The following is a 24312-nucleotide window of genomic DNA, read 5'->3' as shown; positions in this document are numbered from 1 at the left end:
CTGAGGCATGCAATAGCTGTTATTTCCCTGTGCGACACCAGTCAAAGGAAATTATTACCTTAATTTTGATATTTCAGAATGTAGACAATGATTTCATGTTTTTACACAACCATGTAAATAGACATCACATAATTTATCACTAGTCATTATAATAGAATCCCTAAGAATCAAAAGTAGTTGTACAACACTGTTACATTTTAAGAGCTGGTCATTTGTAGTATAAAATAATAGAAAAGGTGTGCCCTTGCAAAAAACACAATATAAATGTAGAGTATGCAATTATCTACACCAGTAATTCTCAGCTTTACTAACAGAATACACCTTGAACCTGCCAGATGTACAGTATTCCAGATTAATAGTTCAAAGAGAACGCCAAATAAAAATCCTTGTCGTTTTTGTTCATTTGGTTCCAACAAGCTGGACAAAAGACTTTCAGTGCATTTCGTGGGCCACACAATTCTTTAAGGCTGGGTGAAATGGCAGAATGCTAAATGGATAGACTGATCTGCAGGCAGTGGATGTTATAAACAACAGTCAGTGTTGGTGTTGAAGCTTGCCATTTCTATTGTGAACATGAACACTGATGGCCATTTATAACATCCTCTGCCTGCAGATCAGCCTGCTTAGGAATACTTTTGAGTACATTTAACATTCTGTCATTTTACCCAGCCCCGATGAAGGGGGATTGTGTGGCCCCCGAAATATGCTGATTGTATTTGCCCTACATGTTGTAACCAGTTGAACAAGAAAGACTTCGGAATCCCAGTGATTTATCATTTGGCATTTTCTTTGACCTATTACACTTGATTTCTCAGTTCTCCTAGGGCAGGGGTGTCCAAACTTTTTTCAAAGAGGGCCAGATTGAATGAAGTGAACATGGTGGAGGGCCGAACATTTTTCCGAACATTCTTTGAACCATTACAATTAAAGGCAAATAAATTATTTTATGCCAAGTTAATTGCAAATGACATACTTTTCATTTCATAACATTAAGATCAACTGACAGCTGAGTTTTCATAATGTATTGAAAATAAATAAAAAAAAAAAAACTTACCTGCACTAATGTGAAGGGTGAAAAAGGTAGCTGGAGCTGAAGTCTCTGCTCGGCAGCCGGGAGGGGAAGAGAAACACACTTTGCGCTGGAAGCCCGGCCCTGACGTCACCGCCCTCTGTCGCTCCCAGCGCGGCGCAGTAACGCATGCGCACTGCTCTCAAGCAGAAGACTGTCTGCCACAGAAGGGAGGGCCGTGCGACAGCAGCATTTACACAGACCAGGGAGAACGCGCCGCAGTCAGGCATGCGCACTGCCCTCTGCTCTCAAGCAGAAGACTGTCTGCCATAGAAGGGAGGGCCGTGGGAGGGCCACATTACACAGAGCAGGGAGGGCTGTTGGAGGGCCGTATTAAACCGACCCCCGGGCCGTAAATGGCCCGCGGGCCGGACTTTGGACATGCCTGTCCTAGGGGGTTCCCAACTTTTTGGTGAGCTTCCTAATACAGGCCAATTGGGTTCACGTAATGACCTGTGAAAATCCCTGTCCAGTGCCCCTCTTTCTAAACCTCTTACTTGTCTTCTAGTGAGGAATTTAGAGGTACACATACCAATGGGTAAAATCTAACCTGTTTAGATGGTAGTAAAGTTCCCAAGGTAACACTGTTCAAGCCCTCCATTTTATACATTTAAGAAACTCTAAAAATTGTTTTCTGAAGGAGATGCTCACTTTGAGGCGTACAGACTAAACACCATTTTGAAAACGTAAATGAGCCAAGATGGCTCTGAAAAAAATGCTATGGCCTACTTCCCTATTACAGTCAACCTTCTAGGTGTCATTATTTTACCTTCATCATGTGTCTACTAGACATGCGTATTTCATTTTGTTTCAAATTGTCTTCCGATGAAAATTGCATTTTCAGAGACTCGGCTTTATGCGAATCTTCAAATGGACATAGTAGAGTTTATTTACTAAAGCTGGAGAGTGCAAAATCAGGCTCACTTCTGCAGAGAACCAATCAGTTTCTAACCTCAGCTTGTTCAATCAAGCTTTGGCAATAAAACCTGGAAGCTGATTGGTTTCTATGCAGATGTGAGCCTGGTTTTGCACCCTATAGTTTTAGTAAATAAACCCTAGAATGCCAACGAATCAGAAAAATAGTTATAACAAAATTAACAAATGCATTTGTTTCATTGTTTCATTTGGATGATGTAAAATGATGCGATAGTAGTTCGGACCCATGGGGAACTTAATCAAATTTTAAAATTTGTACAATAATTTTGGATTTGGATAACGAACGGATCCGAATTTTGTTCTATTCATTAATTTGGACGCACATGAAGCCATTCAATATTGTCCAACCAGCTCATGCCATTTTTCTTTTTGGGTTGGACTCGTGACCAAAAATATTGCATGCTTTTGATTCAAATCTGTCCAATTCAATAATATTGCGAATATATAGCAATCTCCTGGAAAAATTGCTAAGTTTTTCAAATTCACCAAGACCAACAAATATACTAAACAAATGCCAAAACTACAAAATGAATTCCATCAGGTCAACATAACAAATATGGCAAATCGAATGCATCCAAAATGAAATATAAAATTCCGGCATGTGTAGTGTCCACAGGGAAATCAATTAAGCTGCATACAGTAAGTAGAAAGAAAAGCTTTACATTTTGGCAAAGCAACGTCATCCTGAAACACTCAAAATGCATACACACACTAAAATCTGTAAGAAATAGATGCTTACCTACTGGCAGCTGTCAGTTCTGTATTTGGCTCTGCATCCTGGGCATAGTTCATAGGTGTGTGCCCATGTCACTTGCTGGCTGAAGCTGACAACTAGTAAAATTGAATTTGTCATTGCAGTCCTCAACTGGCAAATACAAGTTCTAATTACAAACAAAACAATAGCTTTAGGAGTGCTTGCCCAAACCTAAATTTTTTTATTTTTATTTTTTGCACAATGCCCTTGCCTACTGATTTGGTACTTTAATTGATTATCCACCTAAACATCAACAGTCATTATTTCCACCATAACTGTAGCAATCTCCTAGTGTAGAGTAGACTGCTAAATAAATTTAGACTGGTTCCCCTCTAATCAGAGGAGCAGGGGTTGATTATTTAGGGTTGGTCAGGGTTTCACAGGCTGCTGCTCTGTTAGAATCATATCAGGAGGAAGAACAGGGTATGCAGCTTGAATATTTTTGGGACTCTAGACAATCTCTGGGGAAGTGTACCCAGTAGGTGGTGACAGAGCCCATAAATAGCCTGAGACCTGAGTAGCAAGGTACAATTTTCCTGGGTCCAGTGCTGCAAGAGAACACCCCTGTGAAGGGGCTCTGCCCCTGGGGCAGAAGTCTAGGAGGAAGCTGCCAGGAAGACACCGAGGTCCCAGCTAGGCTTAGCTGGGGGGGCTATTTGCAAATTCAAGTCCAGGGATCAAGTTGGGTCACTGGAAAGAGCCAGGAGGAAGTTGGTGGGAAAGATCCCAGTTGTTCTGTGGTGGTGTGAGTCTACATCTCCTTTACTAGGATGAGCCTGGTGGATATGGGCAGTAGGCAACCGATGATCCTGTGGCTATGTGAGTAAAACCCCAGTGCTAAAGAGTAGCAACTGTGTGTAGCTTTTAAATCTGGGATGAGTACAGGTCAGCATAGAGATCCCGCGGGATGTTTCTTTTTGTTCAGTGCAGCCAGAAGTTGAATAGTCCTTAAGTTGTACAGTTCTACAGTTGTTGGGGTTTCCCATGCACTCTATCAACGTTCATTGTTCCCAACAAAAACCCAATAAGGAATCCTTCTTTGAAGTCAGTATAGAGTGCAGAAAATTCTATGTGCCTGACTGCGTGTGCTCTAAGGGGAAAATAGGACTAGGTACACCAGCAGCTCTTACGGGGGTTCGCTACATGACATAGTTAGTCAGGTTGAGAAAAGACACAAGTTTATCCAGTCCATCTGATGGAACAAACATCAAGATTGTAACCTAGGAGCATCACACTAAAACCCATACCTCCTTGGTGTAGTCCCTGGTTAAATAAAAATCCAATTGTCCGCTTGATACATCAAGGGGCATTGCTGTTTTGTTCAGCTGCTGGGGGTTGGTATTGGGAGCACTCAAGCACTGATGGACATTTGAATTAGTCCCTGTTTAAGGCATTTTTTAGAAAATATTGTGGTTAACCTCCCTGGCGGTATGATTATTTCAAATTTTTGGTGCTGAAAGCGGTACCATTATTTTGCATGGGAATATGTAGTTTTTTTATTGTAGGCTGTAATTTTTAGGAATAACTCACTGAAATCTGTCCGAACAAGAGTCTATTAAACATCCCGGGTATGATAAAATTTTAAACACGAAATCATAAATTATAATTTAATAAATAATCATAAAAAATAATAATATAATAATAAATTTAATTCAATAATATAATCAAACCAAAAACACTGAAATTTGAAATAGAGCGCCAAGTTCGTACATCGCTGAGCAAAGTCGCAAAATCGTTTTCAGTGTCTGATGATGAATTTCCCCACGAATCATTATCACTCAATTCTGCAAGTGGTTCTGATTTACTATCGCTGGTCTCTAGCCGGTCTAAAACCGCTTTTGACCTAAAGGGACACTTTTTGGACGCCATGGACTTTTCTCAGTTTCCAGGCAGAAAGAACAGACAAAATGCAGGCAGGGCACAGGACAAAGCACTAGGGACAAAATGTATGTGAAATGGGTTGAAACCGCAATGTTTTGCTATGTAAATTTTTTTTTAAAAAAAAATAAAATGTTTTAAAATTTTAAAATTTCCCGCCGCCGGCGGCGCCCGTACATCCCGACGTCACAGTGACCGAAACACAGAAGCCGGATGCCGGCATCGGCCGGAGGAGATCGACAGGGACGCTGCAGGGGACACATCGCGGGAGCGCAGGACAAGGTAAGCTCTGCAGGGACTCCCTATGCAGTGCCGCATGGCAAGCCCGAGTGTAGCTTAGGGTTACCGCTTTTGGCACTGACATTTTACCCCGAGCTACACTCGGGAATACCTCCAGGGAGGTTAATTGAATAAAGGCAAACAAGTTGTTCACTTTGCAAGGTAATTTGCACTTTGCAAGGGCAGTTCTCCTTAGCTTAGTGAATGCAGTAAATATTCACTATGCAAAGAATGCCCAATCATATGCAATGAAAAGAAACAAAAGAGGCATTTTTGCTTGCACATGATTGAATGGTGGAAGTCAACAGAGCTTCACCTCATTCACTAGGCTAAGGTAGAATGTCCTTGCAAATGTAAAATTCCCTAGCAAAGTGAACCTTCTTTTTTGCCTTTAATAAATCAACCCCTGTGCCTTATTGGAGACCTACTATCCAATGGCGATTGAATGGGATGACAAACCCATTTTACACACAAATACACAGAGCTGTATCAGATTATTTTATGTACCATATTTACACATCATGCAAGTACGGATAAAACAATTCTCCTAATAAATATAGGCCAACACTGTCTTGCAAGCCATTCATTCAGACAAGTTAATTACATTATTCAGAAGGAATGGCAAACCAATTCTAATTAGCCTTTGCTACCTCCAATTACTGGTTTGGATTCACATTATTCTAATCATGTTTCATGACAGATTTTCATTGAGCCACTTGGCTAAAACATTAATGTTAATAAAGAGGCTAGGATGGAAGCAACCTCAGGGTATACCCAATATATTGCTTTTTGATACGTTTGCATACAGAGAAGGTTGAGTAGAATGTCTCTGACAGGCACGTGTTATCTCCATCTTATACCTCTAGAGACTCTAAACATGACTTTCTGAAGCAGATGCTCACTTAGGGGCTTAATGATGAAACGCCATTTTGAAAGAGTAAATGAGCCAAGATGGCACTCCGACAAAATGAGTTCACTCAGCAACAGCTCTTACTGTAGTTATGACTGTCAGCTTGGAAATAAATCAGAATCACCCGCTAAAAGGGAACGTATTACGGACAAATGAAAGATAAATATTTAACCTTTTTTAACCTTCTAAAAGGCACCTAATAATGTTGAGTATGTCCTTTGTTCTGTATGTGCATATCCAGAGAAAATATCATGCACACATATATAATGTATAATAATGGTAGAATATGTCTGTCTATATGGTGAAAGGAAAATGACATTTGGGATAGGGGTCCAAATAATAGTAGGACTATGTGCCAAAGAAAATTCAGGTGTGCATGGATAAGATATTTATTGAATTTATCTTATTATCTATCTATCTATCTATCTATCTATCTACCTATCTATCTATCTATCTATCTATCTATTTTTAAAACTTATAAATAATAATATTAATAGATTCTAAATCAGATGTTAATTAAAGTGGTTGTAAACATCTGAAATTAAAAATGAACAAAACATATCCTTCTATAGTGTGTACTTGCCTCTATCCAAGGCACCTAGTGTGATTTCTGTCTCCTCTTTCCTTCCTCTGCTATATGCTATACGCAATATTGTCTATCCCAACAACAGACAATCAAGTGATATGATTCCCTCCAGCACACAGTAGATGACTGAAAGCCTCAGCTGTGTATGTTTCCCTATGAGACAGTGTGTCCTTCCCCTCCACTCAGGTCTCAGATTACACTCAGATCTTTGCTCTATGTTGTGCAGTGTTTGACATCCCTGCCCCCTGCCTTCTGGCGCTAAGAAATTCTGTGCAAATTCTGTACTTTGCAAAGCTATAGAAAAAATATGACCACAGATAAACAGGTACAACTTATGTAGGAGGAATTGCTTTATCTCTGTCTATCAACTGAGGCCATTGGGTTTAGGTAAGGGTTTACAACCATTTTAAGAATGAACTTCAGGAATTATCTGTATCACATGCTTTCAGCTTTTGCTTTGCACAATATAAGTATGCATCGCTGTAGTAGTCTGTACTGGGATCTTTTGCAGCTTGTTCGGGTTCTGTGCCAATCGGCACTGCCATGATTTGTAGAATGCTTTGTATTTATTTCAATGAATATAAGGCTTTTTTTCTTTGGCTGCAGTGACATCACAATCTCCATCTCATCCAATCAATGAAGGCCTTGTTTTCATTCATTCATTAAAAAAAAATAAAAAAGCACAAGGTGTTCTACAAATGGTGGAGGTGCCAGTCAAGCTACCCCAGTGTCCTGTGTCGCACAAATCCCTAGCAGGAAGGTTTTGACCAGGGGTCCTCAAACTATGGCCTGCCAAAGACATTTATCTGGCCTTCCTGGCCAGCCAAAAAAAAAAATGGCGCCGGCCGGCAAATAGCTAGGCTGCTTGATGGGTCCTCAGCCATGAGGAAACAGCGAGTGGCAGCCTGGAAGCCCCGAATTTCACCTGCTGCAGCCAGAGGAGCAACAGGACAGGAGGAGAGCACACCAGGCACCAGGTACAGTGCATTGCGGTATCCAGTGTATCAGAGTACAGTGCATTGCAGTGTCCAGTGTATCCGAGTACAGTGCATTACAGTGTACAGTGCATTGTGGTGTACAGTGCTTTACAGTGTACAGTGCATTGCTGTGTCCAATGCGTTACATAATACAGTGCATTGTGGTATCCAGTGCATTACAGTGTACAGTGCATGGCGGTGTCCAGTGCATTACATAGTACAGTGCATTGCGGTGTCCAGTGGGTTACAGTGTACAGTGCATTGTGGTGTTCAGTTCGTTACAGTGTACAGTGCATTGCGGTGTCCAGTGCATTACAGTGTACGGTGCAATGCGGTGTCCAGTGTGTTACAGTGTACAGTGCATTGCAGTGTCCAGTGCGTTACAGTGTACAGTGCATTGCGGTATCCAGTGCGTTACAGTGTACGGTGCAATGCGGTGTCCAGTGTGTTACAGTGTACAGTGCATTGCAGTGTCCAGTGCGTTACAGTGTACAGTGCATTGCGGTATCCAGCACGTTACAGTGTACGGTGCATTGTGGTGTCCAGTGTGTACCAGTGTACAGTGCATTGCAGTGTCCAGTATGTTAGTGCACAATGCATTGTGGTGTCCAGTGCGTTACAGTGTACAGTGCATTGCGGTGTCCAGTGCGTTACAGTGTACAGTGCATTGCGGTATCTAGTGCGTTACAGTGTACGGTGCATTGCGGTGTCCAGTGCGTTACAGTGCACGGTGCAATGCGGTGTCCAGTGCATTACAGTGTACAGTGCATTGCGGTATCCAGTGCGTTACAGTGTACGGTGCATTGCGATGTCCAGCGCGTTACAGTGTACAGTGCATTGCAGTGTCCAGTATGTTAGTGTACAGTGCATTGCAGTGTCCAATATGTTAGTATACAGTGCATTGCAGTGTCCAGTATGTTAGTGTACAGTGCATTGCGGTGTCCAGTGCGTTACAGTGTATGGTGCATTGCAGTGTCCAGTGCGTTACAGTGTACAGTGCATTGCGGTGTCCAGTGCGTTACAGTGTACAGTGCATTGCGGTGTCCAGTGCGTTACAGTGTATGGTGCATTGCGGTGTCCAGTGCGTTACAGTGTACAGTGCATTGCGGTATCCAGTGCGTTACAGTGTACGGTGCATTGCGATGTCCAGCGCGTTACAGTGTACAGTGCATTGCAGTGTCCAGTATGTTAGTGTACAGTGCATTGCAGTGTCCAATATGTTAGTATACAGTGCATTGCAGTGTCCAGTATGTTAGTGTACAGTGCATTGCGGTGTCCAGTGCGTTACAGTGTATGGTGCATTGCAGTGTCCAGTGCGTTACAGTGTACAGTGCATTGCGGTGTCCAGTGCGTTACAGTGTACAGTGCATTGCAGTGTCCAGTGCGTTACAGTGTACAGTGCATTGCGGTGTCCAGTGCGTTACAGTGTACAGTGCATTGCAGTGTCCAGTGCGTTACAGTGTACAGTGCATTGCGGTGTCCAGTGCGTTACAGTGTATGGTGCATTGCGGTGTCCAGTGTGTACCAGTGTACAGTGCATTGCAGTGTCCAGTATGTTAGTGTACAGTGCATTACAGTGTACAGTGCATTGCTGAGTCCAGTTTGTTACAGTATAAAGTGCATTTTAAATATTGGATTGTTTTTTCCTGTTTTTTTTTTTGTACTACAAATAAGATATGTGCGGTGTGCATAGGAATTTGTTCATATTTTTTTCAAACTATACTCTGGCCCCCAACAGTGTGAAGGTCCATGAACTGGCCCCCTGTGTAAGAAGTTTGAGGACCCTGGTTTTGACTATCATTGTAGTAGTGCTGACTTCTATAGTGACTTTCAGCTTCCCCTGTGGCCCAACAGGTATAAGATATGCATACTTACTTTGCTATAAGCTGGGCCAATGTGAATATACAATACAGATAATTCCTGGAGTTCAACTTTAATCTTTTTCATTATTTTCTTTTTATTTAACAACATAACCAAATGTGCATTTCTTTAAAACATGACAGCCATGTTCCAGATAACCGCAAGTAAAAACCAGAGCTATTTTCTTTAGAGGCGGAACATCAACAACATAAAGATATAAATTGACAAAAACTAATAGACTCTATAAGATAAGGATGGATGATTTCCCATCTGCGAAATGTAGCTATCATTTGTCTAAATATTCCTGGTCATTCTCTGTCCCCATGGAATTGGTAATTAACTTATTCCATTGTGATGTATGTGTCAACCCGCTGGGAATCAGGCGGAGGATTCTGCCTGCAATGTCTGCAAACAAAAGTTAGTCTGTATCTACAATATTTGCAGAAATAAACAATAAATAAAAACTACACAATCTTTTGGATATTGCAGGATTTGTTAGCCAACTCTTGGCCAATAAAACAGAATATCTTATTGTACATACTGTAGTAACTTACTAAGTTTGTGCTAAGACTATTAAAATGAATATCAATAGTAATTTTAATCCAGAAAAAAGCAAAAACAATCCTTATCAAGGTCACCATCCTTGGTGATCCACGTAGTGGTAAAGAGAATATTTTTTGGCATTACCAGATTTCCACGTTTTGTTATCACAAATGTAGAAAAAAAACCCTTTTCTGTGCTGATAAACACAGGCAAAACTTTATTTGTTTAGCTATGGATAAACTTTGCTATACTGGTCACAAGTAGGGATGAGCTTAGGGTTCAGTCTGAACACAATTTCAAACTGAACCTTGGCTGTCCAGGTGTGCTATGTACCCCTTATTCATTCACATGGGGGCTGATATCTTGCTATTAAAAGATATTGCTATTTAAAATTTTATTAAACACCTTACCTGCAGACCCCACAATCAACAGGACAGGTTTTTCAGGAAGAAGTCCTTCTCCTCATCAACATGGAGACAAGGTACTTTGCCAGGAGGGTCCCCATTGGCAAGGTACCATCTCCTTATGTTGAGAGCATGTGATCTGGTATGGTTCAGGAGGTGGGTGCATTTTCACTCACCACTCCCTTTCCTTGTCAACAAGGCTCTATGCTTGGGTAAGAGTCTGGTATGGACTTTTGGGGTTGGTTTAATATCAGTAAACTGTCTAAAAATACACATTTGTATAATTTATATTTTTTGGCTTCAGCAAGTACCTACACTCACCTGCCGCTTTATTAGGTATATCTTGCTACTGCAAAGAAAATCTCCCCCACACCATTACACCACCATCACCAGCCTGAATCATTGATACATGTCTGATGGATCCATGCATTCATGTTCTTTACACCAAATTCTGACCCTACCATCTGAATGTCGTACCAACCAGTCTGCCCATTCTCCTCTGACTTCTGACAACAACAAGGCATTTTCGACCAAACAACTGGATATTTTCTCTTTTTCATATCATTCTCTGGATACCCTACAGATGGTTGTGTGTGAAAATCCCAGTAGATCAGCAGTTTTTGAAATACTCAGACCAGCCTGTCTAGCACCAACAACCATGGCATGTTCAAAGTCACTTGAATGCCCTTTCTTTCCCATTATGATGCTCGGTTGGAACGTCAGCAAGTCGTCTTCACCATATCTAGATGCCTAAATGCATTGAGTTGCTGCCATGTGATTAGCTTATTAGCAATGTGTGTTACCAAGCACTTGAACAGGTGTACCTAATAAAGTGGCCAGTGAGTGTACATTCATCTTCTGAGCAGTTTCTATATGTCTTGGGAGGACTCTGGATGATGCTGGGTCAATATGAATAGGGAGCTTCAACTTTTCTCTAAGTCAACAGAGTAATAAAAGTCTTTATGATACAATATCAATATAGAGTACAACTAAAGGCACAAATCTTTGTTTAGTTTTCAATGGAATGGAGATGGATTAGAGCATCAATTATGTTTTTTTTTGCTGTCTGTGCCACCATTAGGGAGATTCACCGAGAGTGAAAGTAAAGGAAATTCCAAATTTTGAGTTGTCCCCAGAACAGGGACAGAGGGGAAATCTTCTAAGTTCTGGTGACCCTCCTGACAACCAGGCCTTCCTCCACTTTGGAGGGATTTCCTTCACTTCCGGGGTGTGATGATCAGACAGGAAGTGAAGGGAAATACCCCAATGGGACACATATAGGAAAAAAAATTGACCAGGCTATAGCCCTCCCTTACTCTATCCAAAAAGAGAAAGAGCTTAGTCTTTACTTCAACCTTAGTTTAGTTTTAATTGCACAACATTTGCAAATAAATGTGGAAGCCACATTGCCTCATCAAGGCCGTTTTGTATAATGAGGTCCTAACTAGTCTATAGAAACAAAGAAAATTTACGGCAGAAAAAAGACCAAGTGGTCTATTGAGCCTGCCCTTTTTTTTTACAGGTTTTGTGTTTTTTTTGTTTATGGAAAAAAAAAGAGCGGGCGCCTGACTAAGTGCAGTAAAAGATCACCTTGATTTATTATAAAAGTACAACAATTGGCAACTCACATATAGGTTGAGATAAGCAGGCACATCTGATATTCCAAGGTTGAAGGTGAAGGATCTCCAGTGCAGTCCATGTCGGTATTGGTACCAATGCAGCAAGGTGGCTGTGACAGGGTAACCAGAAATCAGCCGACCATTGCGAAAACCTGTATGCAGTGCAAGGTGACACCTGTGGTGACATGTATGTGGGCTGTGTCACGTTTTGAAGTTTCCAATCTTTCCTCAGACCTGATTGGTTGTCATAGTGAATTTATATAGAAAGTATATTAGAACATGTTGAAGCACATATAAGAATAGTTGAAAAAAGCTTCTGTAACACTCAAGAACTCTTTAACCAGTTCCGCTCCACCCTATAGAAATACTGCTACACGGTAGCATGGTGCGCAAAATCACATATATACGCATGATTTAGTAGTTCACCATTCATGGCCTCGGCTGTCAATCACAGGGTCCCAGCCGGTGATTACTTGCCGGCATCCGGTGATCACAGACTATCTCTGATGGGGAGAGAGACCTATATGTAAACAATACAGATCTCTCCCCTGTCTGCTCCTGCACACTGCTCTGCAGAGCCATACAAAGCAGTGTGCTTACAGTGATGCACATACACAGCCCCTATGGTGAAACAGCACACAGTTAACCCTTTGATCACCCCAGATGTAAACCCCTTCATGCCCAGTGCCATTAGTACAGTGTCAGTGCTTTTTATTAGCACTGATCACTGTATTGGTGTCACTGGAGATGTCAGTGACACCAAACAGTTCCCCCAGTGTCCGAATGCCCGCCACAGTCCCGCAGTCCCGCTATAAGTCGCTGATTTGCGCCATTACTAGTAAAAAAAAAAAATCCAGTATTTATACCACTATAACTATAACTTTCACATAAACCAATGAATTTACACGTATTGGGATTTTTTTTTAGCAAAGGCATGTAGTAGAATAAATTTATGATGAAATTTGATTTTTAAAATTTTTTTACTGGGCATGTTTAATAGCAAAGTCAAAAATATAGTTTTTTTCTCAAAATTGTCGGTCTTTTTTAATTTATAGCGCAAAAAAAAAACTGCACAGGCAATCAAATACCACCAAAAGAAATCTAAGTTTGTGGGGAAAAAAAGGACGTAAGTTTCATTTGGGTGCAGCGTTGCATGACCGCACAATTGTCATTTAAAGTAATGCACCACCATATCTAAAAAATTGGCCTGGTCAGGAAGGGGAGTAAATCCTCTGGAGGGCAAGTGGTCAGTCTATTGTACTCTTAAAAACCACCAGAAAAATTATTATTAAATACATTTTGAATAAATAGTAACATTTTATAGAAATCTCTGAATTTTTGCCAACATTTGGGGGAAAATAAAATTCTCAATTTCACTCACCCCTAAATTGGAATAACATGTTCTTTTTGCTTCATCCATATCTAAGCTTTCTTCAAAGCCCCTGATACTTACTCTTGCAAGCCATTGGGAATATTTCCTTACTGCTTCTTAATGAGACATGTCACCCCCCAGAACTTGATTCGAAAAGCTTATCACAACAGAAACTTGGTGGTTTTCATGGAATTAAAGGATAATCTGAATAGTTTCTGCTAATACTTTATCCCCTCTCTTTTCTCATACCATCGCCAAGCTAAATAATTGATACTTTTATGTATAAATAGTAAAAGCAGTGAGAAAGAGAGGGCTGTGAACAGAAACACTTTAATATGTACATCATACAAAAAATGGGACTGTATAGACCAGGGGCGGGCTGACCATTTGGAAACCCGGGCACTGCCCGAGGGCACGGGGTCAGTAGAGGGCCCCATGAGATGCCCTTGGTACCTTTTTCATAGGCTTCTTTGAGTTTGGGCAAGGACACAGGGGCCCCATGATCCCCTATTGCCCGGGGGCCCCATGAGCTGTCAGTCCGCCCCTGGTATAGACACATGATAAATTGAATAATAATAGGGTAGAGTCAAAACACAACAATGTATAAAATCTTTAATTTTATTCAAAACATAAAATTGTATAAAACGCAAATGTCTTTTTTGATTATATTTGATATCCTTATGGAGATTGTAACAAATTCACAATACACCACTCTCACCATCACCGCATGGTAACAAAATTACAACAGATCTTGGATGAAGTTATCCATGTGGAGACAACCTGTCATTGGGCGTCATTGGACGTCTCCACATGGATAACTTCATCCAAGATCTGTTGTTATTTTGTTACTATGCAGTGATAAGAATGGTGTATTGTGAATTTGTTACGATCTCCATAAGGATGTCAAATGTAATCAAATCAGACATTTGTGTTTTTTACAATTTTTAATATGTTTTGAAAAAAATTAAAATTTTTATACATTGTTGTGGTTTGACACTATCCTGTCATTATTGAATTTCTAATGTGCCTATAAAGTCCCATTTATTGTATAATGTACATTTTGTAGTTATTCTACAAGGGATGTGGCACATTTCGGCATTGAATAAACCTCTTCTGTATATAGTACTTCTGTGTATAGTATAGTAGATACTTGCGAACAGAAACAACTTATCACCCACTTGATATTTGCCCATTAAATTAAAGTGGTTGTAAACTCTTACGTATACCTAGTGAAGTGACTAGCATCATTTGATACATGCACAGAGATGAAACCAGGTCTTCTACTTAAGTTGTACCTTTTTATCTGCAGCTCTGTCCTCTCTACAGCTATTCAAAGTGCAGAATTTATACAGCTTGTCGAGATTTCAGAAAGCATGGGGCAGGAAACTGAAATTACACTTTGCAGAACCCAATGAGGAGAGCTGAGAGCTGATTGGAGGGAAGGGACACACCCCTTCACACACCACATAGGAACTGAGCTGAGGCTATCAATCTAAGGCTGTGTGCTGGAGCTTTCTTCCCTGTAACCTTTTTACCTCTTGGTGTCAGAAAACCTTGTCAGAAGTGACTTATACAGATAGCAGTGGAATTAGGCAGCAGACAGAAATGACACTTCGTGCTCTGGATCGAGACAAGCCCACACTATAGAAGGATATGCTTTGTTCATATTTCATGCCTGAGGTTTACAGCCACTTTAAAGACTATAAATAAGTATGTGATGGGTTACTAGAGAGGCAGCACTTCAGCTTTATTTTTCTTTTACTTTTTTTTAGAGTGGCACTGATACTGATAGCAGTATCAGTATTGGTGCCGATACTGTACATTTGGACAAGTATTGGTACTCATGTGAATACACCAAGACTAAAAACTGATACCTTAAGGTTCGGTTCTTTCCGCTGTCAGCGGGATTGCCCTGCTTACAGCTAAAATGTAAATTAAAAAATGCCGGCATTCATAGGTTGTTAAGGAGCGGGGCCACTGCGTCCTTAACAACAGATGACATTTCAGCTGTCAGTGGGATTCCCCTCCCACCTCCCCTCCACTCCTGCCAGGGCCAGCACCAGCAAATGGCATCAGAGATAGGGCGCTATGATGGGGGTGAGGGCCGGTAAAATCCCCAGACACTTGCTGGCCCGCCACCTTGGTGACACAGTGTCCCCGCACGGCTCTTTGCTGCCACACACCCGGCCGGAGGATGAGCTGAGTATGAGAATACACAAGAGCTGGAGAAGGAGGAGGAGGCAGATGCAGAGGCGGAGCCTGTGTGTTCCTGCCGAAAGCATCTTCTCCTTCAGACACCACAACGTGAGACACCACAACTAACTTGGACAGTGTGGACAGTGGAGAAATCCCCAGCCCTCTGACCTGCACAATCTGCTTTCAGAACCCTGAGCAGGTAATCCATATAGTGTAATGCTGGGACATCATTGTTCACCAATCTACGCCCATCAGGGATGAAGATCTCTTCCTGTCATCTGTGTCCAGAAGTGATCAGCACACCAGATGAGGGGGGTCCTTATTAGATGACACATAGCCAATGCTGCACACACATTTCATCAGACAGATCATTTGTACACATCTGAAAACTTTCATATCCCCTGCAATAAACTCTGAGAAAAGTTTTTTTTTTCCCATGCAGGGGGGCTGTGCCTGCACTGCATGGGTTAACTGCTCAATTTTGTATAGGGGTTTGCCCTGCCCTCACCCAACTCCCTAGCTCCCCCCACCTCCCAAACCACCCCTCTACCCACTATTCCTAGGCAATAGGTATTGGTAATGGATATTGACAGGTACTTTACAAAAAGTGTCAGTACTCATATTTGGTGTTAAAAAAGTGGTATTGGTACATCCCTACTTTTTTGCGTACAATGGTGTACGGAAACAGCAGTTATTTATTGTACAAGTAAAGGTTATAAGGTGCTAAATGAAATATATTAAAGTCTACAGACATAAGAAATACAAATCTGTAGTTCCCACATGTACCAGTTTTCCCAGGACAATTTCAGTTTGTACAGCTAGACCTTTTTCTTACATGGAAACATCAATCACTATGATGTAGTTAAAATGGAACAGTCAGAGATATGATGTTGTGGCTGTTTTACATAATTTTGCATTCTTCTGACCATTCTGTTATAGTTTCCCTAGTGGTTCTGTTCCAAAAATATTGCAGCCTTGTGGTAAGAAATGGTTAGAGTTGAGAATAAGTGCAGGACTTCTAAAGAGATAGAAAGATGGATAGATAGATAGATAAATAGATAGATAGATAGATAGATAGATAGATAGATAGATAGATAGATAGATAGATTATACATAGCTAGATATGAATACAGTTATACAGTATATTTATAAGTGTATCAATATCTAACTATGTATACCAGCCTTTCTCAACCTCTTCAACATAGGGTGACAGTATGTAAAAAAAAAAAAAAATGTTTAAAAATTATAATTTTTGGATTTGGCTTATTTTTTTTTTACTAAAAAGACAACGGAATACATTTTGGCCAAGATTTATTATGAAATATTATTTATTTGCAAATATTTATAAGAAAAACACTTTTTTTCAAAATGTTTGGACATTTTCATTTACATAGCAAAAAAAATAAAAATCCCAGCAGTGAATAAATACCACCAAAATAAAGTTTTATCTGTCACAAAAAAATGGTAAAAAAGCATATGGGTACAGTGTTGCATGACCGCGCAATTGTCATTCAAAGTGTGATAGTGCTGGAAGCTGAAAATTGCCCTGGTCAGGAAGGGGGTAAAAGTGTCTGGACTGGAAGTGGTTAATGTTGATAAATGTAAGGTAATGCTCTTGGAGGCCAAGAATATGCATGCATCATACATACTAAGGGGGGGGGGTACAACTGGGGGAATCAATGGTGGAGAAGGATCTGGGAGTTCTGGGAGATCACAAGCTTAATAATGGCATGCAATGCCAAGATGCGGTTTCTAAAGTGAGCAAAATCCTCTCTTGTATTAAAAGAGGTATAGACCCCAGAGAGCGAGAGAGAGAGATATCATTTACCCCGGTACAAATCATTAGTAGGACCTCATTTAGAATATGCAGTTCAATTTTGGGCACGAATTCACAAAATTAACATTGGGGAACTGGAGAAAGTACAGAGAAGGGCAACCAGACTGATAAGAGGCATGGAGGAGTTCAGCTATGAGGAAAGATTAGAGGAACTAAATTTATTCTCTCTTGAGAAGGGGAGATTAAGGGGGGGATATGATCAACATATATAAATACATAATTGGTTCATATAGTGAACTCGGTGAAGAGTTATTCACCCTGAGGTCATCACAGAGGACAAGGGGCACTCTTTACGTTTGGAGGAAAATAAATTCTCCAAACACGGAAAGGTTTCTTCACAGTAAGAACTGTGAAAATGTGGAATAGACTCCCTCAAGAGTTGGTTCTGGCCAGATCACTTGATTGCTTTATCCAATTGTCTCTTGGGGGATCAGGAAGGAATTGTTTCCCCTTCAGGAGCAAATTGGATCATGTTTTGCTGGGTTTTTTTGCCTTCCGTTGGATCAACTCTGGGTGTAGGATTATAATGTTTTTTTTTCATGGTTGAACTGGATGGAGTTCTGTCTTTTTTCAGCCAGACTAACTATGTAACTATAGCTCAAGGAACCTCTAGCAACCTCTGGAGGAACCCTAGGGTTCCATGGAACCTTGGTTGAGAAACCCTAATGTATACCTAGATATGGATACACCTATATGCTAATATGTATATTTAGATATGGATACATTTATATACAGAACACTGTATAAGTTGGTGTGGAGAGGGATTTTTTTCACCCAGGGTTCTAATCCATACAGGGTGAGGAGCACCAGGCGCTGCTTGTGTCATACAGAGAAAACTGTATTTTTAGTTACCTCGGACCTTGGTAAAACCAAGGTACTTTGGTAAAACACGGTTTGTTGGGTCTTGGAGTCCAGGGGCTCTTCGAAGACTTTGGAGGGATGACGTCTCCAAACCTGAGTCTAGGCTTTGCGGATAACCAGCACACTGATTGTGCAGGTGTTTGTAGGGAACTACTTAAGGCCCGTACACATGATAAGAAAATTGCACAAACATGTCCGTACGAAGAACGATCGGTTGATTGTCTGATCGTTAGTATAGTGCTTTCTACAGCCGATTCTGACAATTCAGATGACAAAAACTGAAGGTGCAAGCAAGTACATTTTTTTTTTTACATGAGCACAGCATCCAATTTTATGCTCAATGTGTACAGTAGTCAAATGGAAATAATCGAATAGACAAAAACACACATGCTCAGAAGCAAAAACGACCTTACTTTTCCTCTTCTACTATGCTAGTATGTAGCTACATTTGTTTTTGTTGGTCGAAAATGTTCGTACAAGTTAATAACATGGTTGATTACATTATGATATGCACCTTCATGGAAAATCGGATGACTGTTTGTCCAATTTTCTCATAGTGGGTACTAGGCAATAGAGAGGTGACTAGAGTTTCCCCTTATGGAGTCTGTGTTTGAGAATTGTCTACAGGGCAGATAGACAAGGGACCTAAGCCAGAGGACCGATGCAAAGTATTGGTTTTGCTGAGGAATGCTGAAAAATTTATATATTCTGCAAATGCAAACACAGATAGATACTGTACATAAGCAGCAAGAGGCAATATAATGAGAAGCCACTATTTGTATATTGTTAGCTTGGATAGGTTCCACATCTCATCCAGGTGAAGATCCAAATTGTAAAGGTTAAGGTTGTTTTGCTGTGCTGGGAAAAAAAGTTGAACAAGAATTTGCAAGACATCAGCAAAATTGTATACAAAGGTAAACAGATAAACTAGTATTTTATGGGTGGACGGATGTATAGTTATATATGTATGGTGCACCTGATGTTTATACTGGACTAACTTTTACTTTTAATACGTTTTTATTGAGGTTTAGAAAGGTTACGTAAGGTATCAGATATACAATTCAGCTGTGAACTACAAGCAGCAATAAGAAGTATAATGAAAACCATGTTAGTTGCTTCAGAATTGCCTGTACAATAAAAACAAAGGTACAAGGAAACTGAACTACACTGCATCTGAGCAGCACACACCAAAAATGCGATTTAATTTATTTTTGATATTTGAAGCAAACTCCCCATCCATCCATGTCTCTTTATTATTTGAACTCCCCCCTAGCATTTCTAGCCATGGCCATCTTGAGTAAAGGCAAATGATTCATGTAGCATTTATCTGCCTTTAGCTCAGGCATGCAAGCAGGAGGGCGTGCTTAGCTGAAAAAAACTCTTCCTCCCCTACTATAAACTGCTGGGATTGATGAAAACTCGAGGGATGTATGACATCATTTGTCTAGGCATGGGAACTGGAAAATAACTGAAGAAATGTAAAAAAAAATTTAAAACAAGGAAATATGATATACTTTCCTATCTTATTCACTAATTCTAGCAGCATAAGGATTACAAATAGTCAAGGTTGATTGAGAGAGTGCACTTCCACAGTTGAGTGAGTGTATCAAGTTTTCGATAGAGTGGAGAGGTATTAGAACACCTGCCATGTTTTTACTGCTGTCCCAGTCTCAGGTTGCCTAAGGCTACGTTCACACTAGCGCTGTGTGCAGGCGGCAGAGAGGCTTTTGGGAAGCGTTTTTACCGCTTCCCAAACGCCTCTGCCAATTCTGCACATTACAGCACATGGTGCTGTTCTAACGGGAGCGTTTGCGTCGTGTAGCATTGCGTCACGGCAAAACGGACGCCTCTGGTCGAGTCAGGAGGATCTGAAGCCTCCTATTCTCGTCTAAGGTGCCGCTCCGCAAATGCCCGGCCGGCGTTTGCGGTGCGGTTGCGGGGCGTTTGCGGAGCGGTAACACTACTCAAACTGCATTATAGGCATTTGTGGGGCGTTATTAACGCTCGGCAAATGCCTAGCAACTGTCGCTAAACCGTGCATGCAGCGTTTGCGGAGCGTTAAAAAACGCTCCCCAAACGCCGGACCAACGCTTGCCAAACGCTATAGGGGCGTTTGGCAAGCGTTGGTAAAACAGCCAAGTGTGAACGAGCCCTTAGAACAGTGTTTCTCAACTCCAGACCTCATGGACCCCCAACAGGTCATGTTTTCAGGATTTCCATTATTTTGCACAGGTGATTTGATCAGTTTCACTGCCTTAGTAATTACCACAGCTGTTTCATCTGAGGGAAATCCTGAAAACATGACCATGACCTTGGGGGTCCATGAGGACTGGAGTTGAGAAACACTGCCTTAGAAGAATGAACTGGATGAGAAGCAGTTCAATGTCCTAGATTGTAAGCTCCGAGGAGCAGGGCCCACAAATCCCTCTTGTATTGAACTGTATTGTTTCTGTATTGTCTCCCATTATATTGTAACGCGCTGAGCAAACTGTTGGCGCTATATAAATCCTGTATAATAATAATGTTAAACTGTGTAGGGGGTTCTTTACTGCAATAGCGGTAAGGATGTGGAACTCCTTTCCACAGTTTGTGGTGTCAGTGAGGAGTGTTGATATTTTCTAAAAACTTTAAAATGGGCATCTTAGCAATCACAATATACAGAGATATGGAAAATGGTCTTCACATACACGCACCAAAACAGGTTGAACTGGATGCATACCTCCTAACTGTCCCATATTTCGAGGGACTGTCCCTGATTTGGAACACAGTTCCCCCTCATTTGTCCCTCATTTTGGTCTGATCTATATAGTTGTATATAAAATTCACTTTTTATCTTTCAAAAAATGTTTTACAGTGTTGAACCTTTCATCCAATTTCCTGCATTTGTTAATTTCAAAAGCCAATATAAAAGAATAGCCGTGGTAAAAAATGCAATTGTGGGTTTAACTAATCAGTTTTTTTGTATAATTCTCCTTTAAGGGGGAATGTCAGGGGGTGTATCCTATGCCCACATACATTTTCTAATAGGTGTCCCTCGTTCCCATCTCAAAAAGTTGACAGGTATGTGGATGGACTTTTGTCTTAACCGTATTAACCTCTTCAACTATGTAACTATGCTGTCTGTGCCCCTGTTAAGGAGATTCACCTTCTCTTTGTCTTGTTTTCTCTTACCCCCTAGAGTGAAAGTGAAGGAAAATCCCAAATTATGGGAAGGTTAGTGTTAGATTTTTGGAAAGGTTAGTTTTAGGGGTATGGTGAGCCTTAGTGTGAGATGATCTGACACTAGCTCTCCCTAGGACTTATTTTTTGGCAATTTTAGTTTAGCTAATTGCAGTACAGAGGCTGTTTTTTGAAGTGTAAGAAACAGACTTTCCTAAGCCCTGTCTTTGTGAATAACTAACACTGATTGAAGGAATATGTAAGAAGTGGAGCCCCCCCCCCCCCTTCCCCAGCTTTGAGTCACATTAAGTTCTTGTTTGACCAGCTTGCTTGGGTTATGTCTTGGGTAAAACACAGAAAAAGGCTTGCAATTGGGGGCACTCAGCAGGGTTGAGGAGCCAGGACCAACCGTGTGGGACGCAAAAAGCAAAAAAACAAAAACAAAAAAACAAACCAAACAAAAAAACAAACAAACACCCCCCACAGCAAAAAAAATAAACAGGCAGATTTGATGGACCACTTGGTCTTTTTCTGCTGTCACTGTTCTATGTTTCTATGGGTTGAGGTTCCAGGACTGCCGTAGGGGGACTCAAACAGCAAAAAAAACAAACCAAACAAAAAAAAACACCCCCCCCCCAAAAAAAATTGAAATAAATGAATAAGTGGGCAGACTCAATGGACCGCTCTGTCTTTTTCTGCCATCACTTTTCTATGTTTCTATGGGTTGGGGATCCAGGACTGCTGGTGGGAGACTAAAAAAGAAGAGGACCGGGGCTGCTCTGTGCTAACCCATTGCACAGAGCAGGTAACGCTAACATATTTGTTATTTTAAAAAAATGCAATCTTTAAAATCACTTAATCAACTCAATCAACATAAGCACATGAGAAGGATCTTTATTGTTTTTCAGTATTGTTCTGTCCTAGTAGATCCTTTAGATTTGTTTCTTACTTAGACACAGTCACACCGTAACTTAACGCCTTTGCTATTTATCCTCATAAGCTTTCAGTGCTCAGTCTACTAAGCTACTAGGTTGGTATCCATTATACGGTGAGGAATAACGCATATACACACAGCAAGTGATTGCAAATCAAGCATACTGCAGAGCGGGGGCATGGCGAAGCACACTGTGCTTTCATCTCGACTACAGTTCAAGAACCTACATTGGCTTTTATGATATAGCAAACTCCGTTATATCATCCCCTAGACCTCATACAAGTTCTGTAATAGGACAATTGTAAAGATGAAGTGAAGCAAGGACAAGCTTGGCTTTTGGCAGGACAACAATACAGGTAATTTCTGCTTCAAGAATCTGTCTGGTCCATTCCACTAAATAAAGATATGCCTCAGTAATTTTGCAATGCCGGTTTGCTATTCAGACTATTGAAACAGGGCATTAGGAAATTGAGCGAAGACACTGAGATATGGGACTAAAACAAATAATAGGCAGAAATGGTTCTCCTTCTCGTAAAAAAAGTAGTAATGTTATCCTGGAGACCGTCACATTGAAATAAATGGTCTAGACATGAGACCGTGTTTTATTATTATGTGTGCAGAATACTAATAATCTGATCAGTGTTGAGGGAATTAATATATTATTTTTGTAAAATCTTCTGGCATGCCTTTAAAAAGTTCTGAACACCCAGGGGGTTGGAAGGATCAATGATCATGTGACCACTATGATTGGCTGCAATAGTGATCACACGATCGGGATCAGTGTTGAAGGAATTAAATTGATATTAACCCCTTGGCACCATGCCTCTGGACCCTTTAAGAGGTTCGTGATGCCAGGAGGCAGGGGGTTTAGGATCATGTGACCACTGTGATTGGCTGTAGCAATCAGGACTCTTCTGTGAGGCGCTGGTGGGGGCACATTCTCGGGCACATCCTTTGTTTACATTGGGTACGCAAATATGTGGCCCCTCAGTGCCAAGGCCCAGCCACCGAGAGGCCGCATATTTGCGTGCGCTCGGCACCAAGTGGTTAAAGGCTGATTTTTTTTCTTAATAACAAACAAACATTACTTGCCTTGAGCATTGATTTTGCAGAGCAACCCCGATCCTCCCCTTCTAGGGTCCCACGCCAGTGCTCCTGCCCTCCCCCTCCATCTGAGTGCTCCAAGAGCAAGCAGCTTGCTATGGAGGCACCCAAGCAGGCTCTCTCCTGGGCCACTGCTCTGTCTGTCTATGTAGACAAAGATCCCTGCTCTCTCCTCATTGGCTCACTGGCTGTGATTGATAATAGTGGGAGCCAATGGCTCCTGCTACTGTCTCAGCCAGTAAGGAGGGAGAAACCTGGGAGAGCCATTGCTCTCGTGCACATTGCTGGATCGAGACTGGGCTCAGGTAAGTATTGGGGGGGGGGGGTTTGCTGCACCTAGAAGGATTTTTACCTTCATGTATAGAATTCAAGATAAATAACATTGAGGCTTTACAACCACTTGCATTTATTACTTTTTAACCTTTTCTGGTGTCCCTTTAAAAAGTTCTGAACACACAGGGGTGGGAAGAATCAGTGATCATATGACCACTGTGATTGGATGAAACAAAGTGACAGATCCCCAGCTGGCGGGTGTTTGTAAACAGGTCAGTCAGAAATCTTAAGTGGAGTGATTGACCAAATATGCTCATGACCATAGCTGTCCAATCATGCTAGAGAAGTATCCCTGAGGAAGAATACATCGAAACGCGTCAGTAACATCCCAGTTCCAGGTTTTGGTCCGGACAAGCTACACATTGCAGCAGTGTATGTATACCCCAATCTAGCAGTTATGGGTAGTGCCGTAGAGCCATAGATTGTGCATCATGATGTATGCACATTGTACCGGCTGATAATTTGATTTTCTGTCTATTTTTTCATATGTTGTAAATAAAGAGTTGCTTTTATTCATTTATGTTACACATCTTTGCCTCTAAGGTCCCATGAGATTAGAGAATTCCTGTTTGGTTGATAGTTGGTCAATCACATCACACAGCATTCTCATCTAGTTTGTTTACATACAGCAACCAGCTATCATTTGAGATGGGAGTGGTGGCAGGTGAACATCATTGGGCGGCGGGTCATTATAATGCAAA

At 41.1% G+C, this 24312-nt stretch overlaps 1 protein-coding gene across 2 annotated transcripts in view; it reads left to right on the top strand.

Moving 5' to 3' along the window:
- NTRK3 (neurotrophic receptor tyrosine kinase 3) overlaps positions 1–24312 on the top strand; it is a 979065-nt gene that overhangs the window by 815492 nt on the left and 139261 nt on the right. The gene's annotated exons all lie outside the window — the stretch shown is intronic.

Source organism: Staurois parvus, unplaced genomic scaffold (assembly GCF_062004578.1).
Source record: "Staurois parvus isolate SC_StPar_1 unplaced genomic scaffold, SC_StPar_1.0 ptg000432l, whole genome shotgun sequence".
Classification (NCBI taxonomy): Eukaryota; Metazoa; Chordata; class Amphibia; order Anura; family Ranidae; genus Staurois; species Staurois parvus.
The sequence above is the reverse complement of the archived record's forward strand: the minus strand, read 5'-3'. Positions and strand labels throughout refer to the sequence as shown.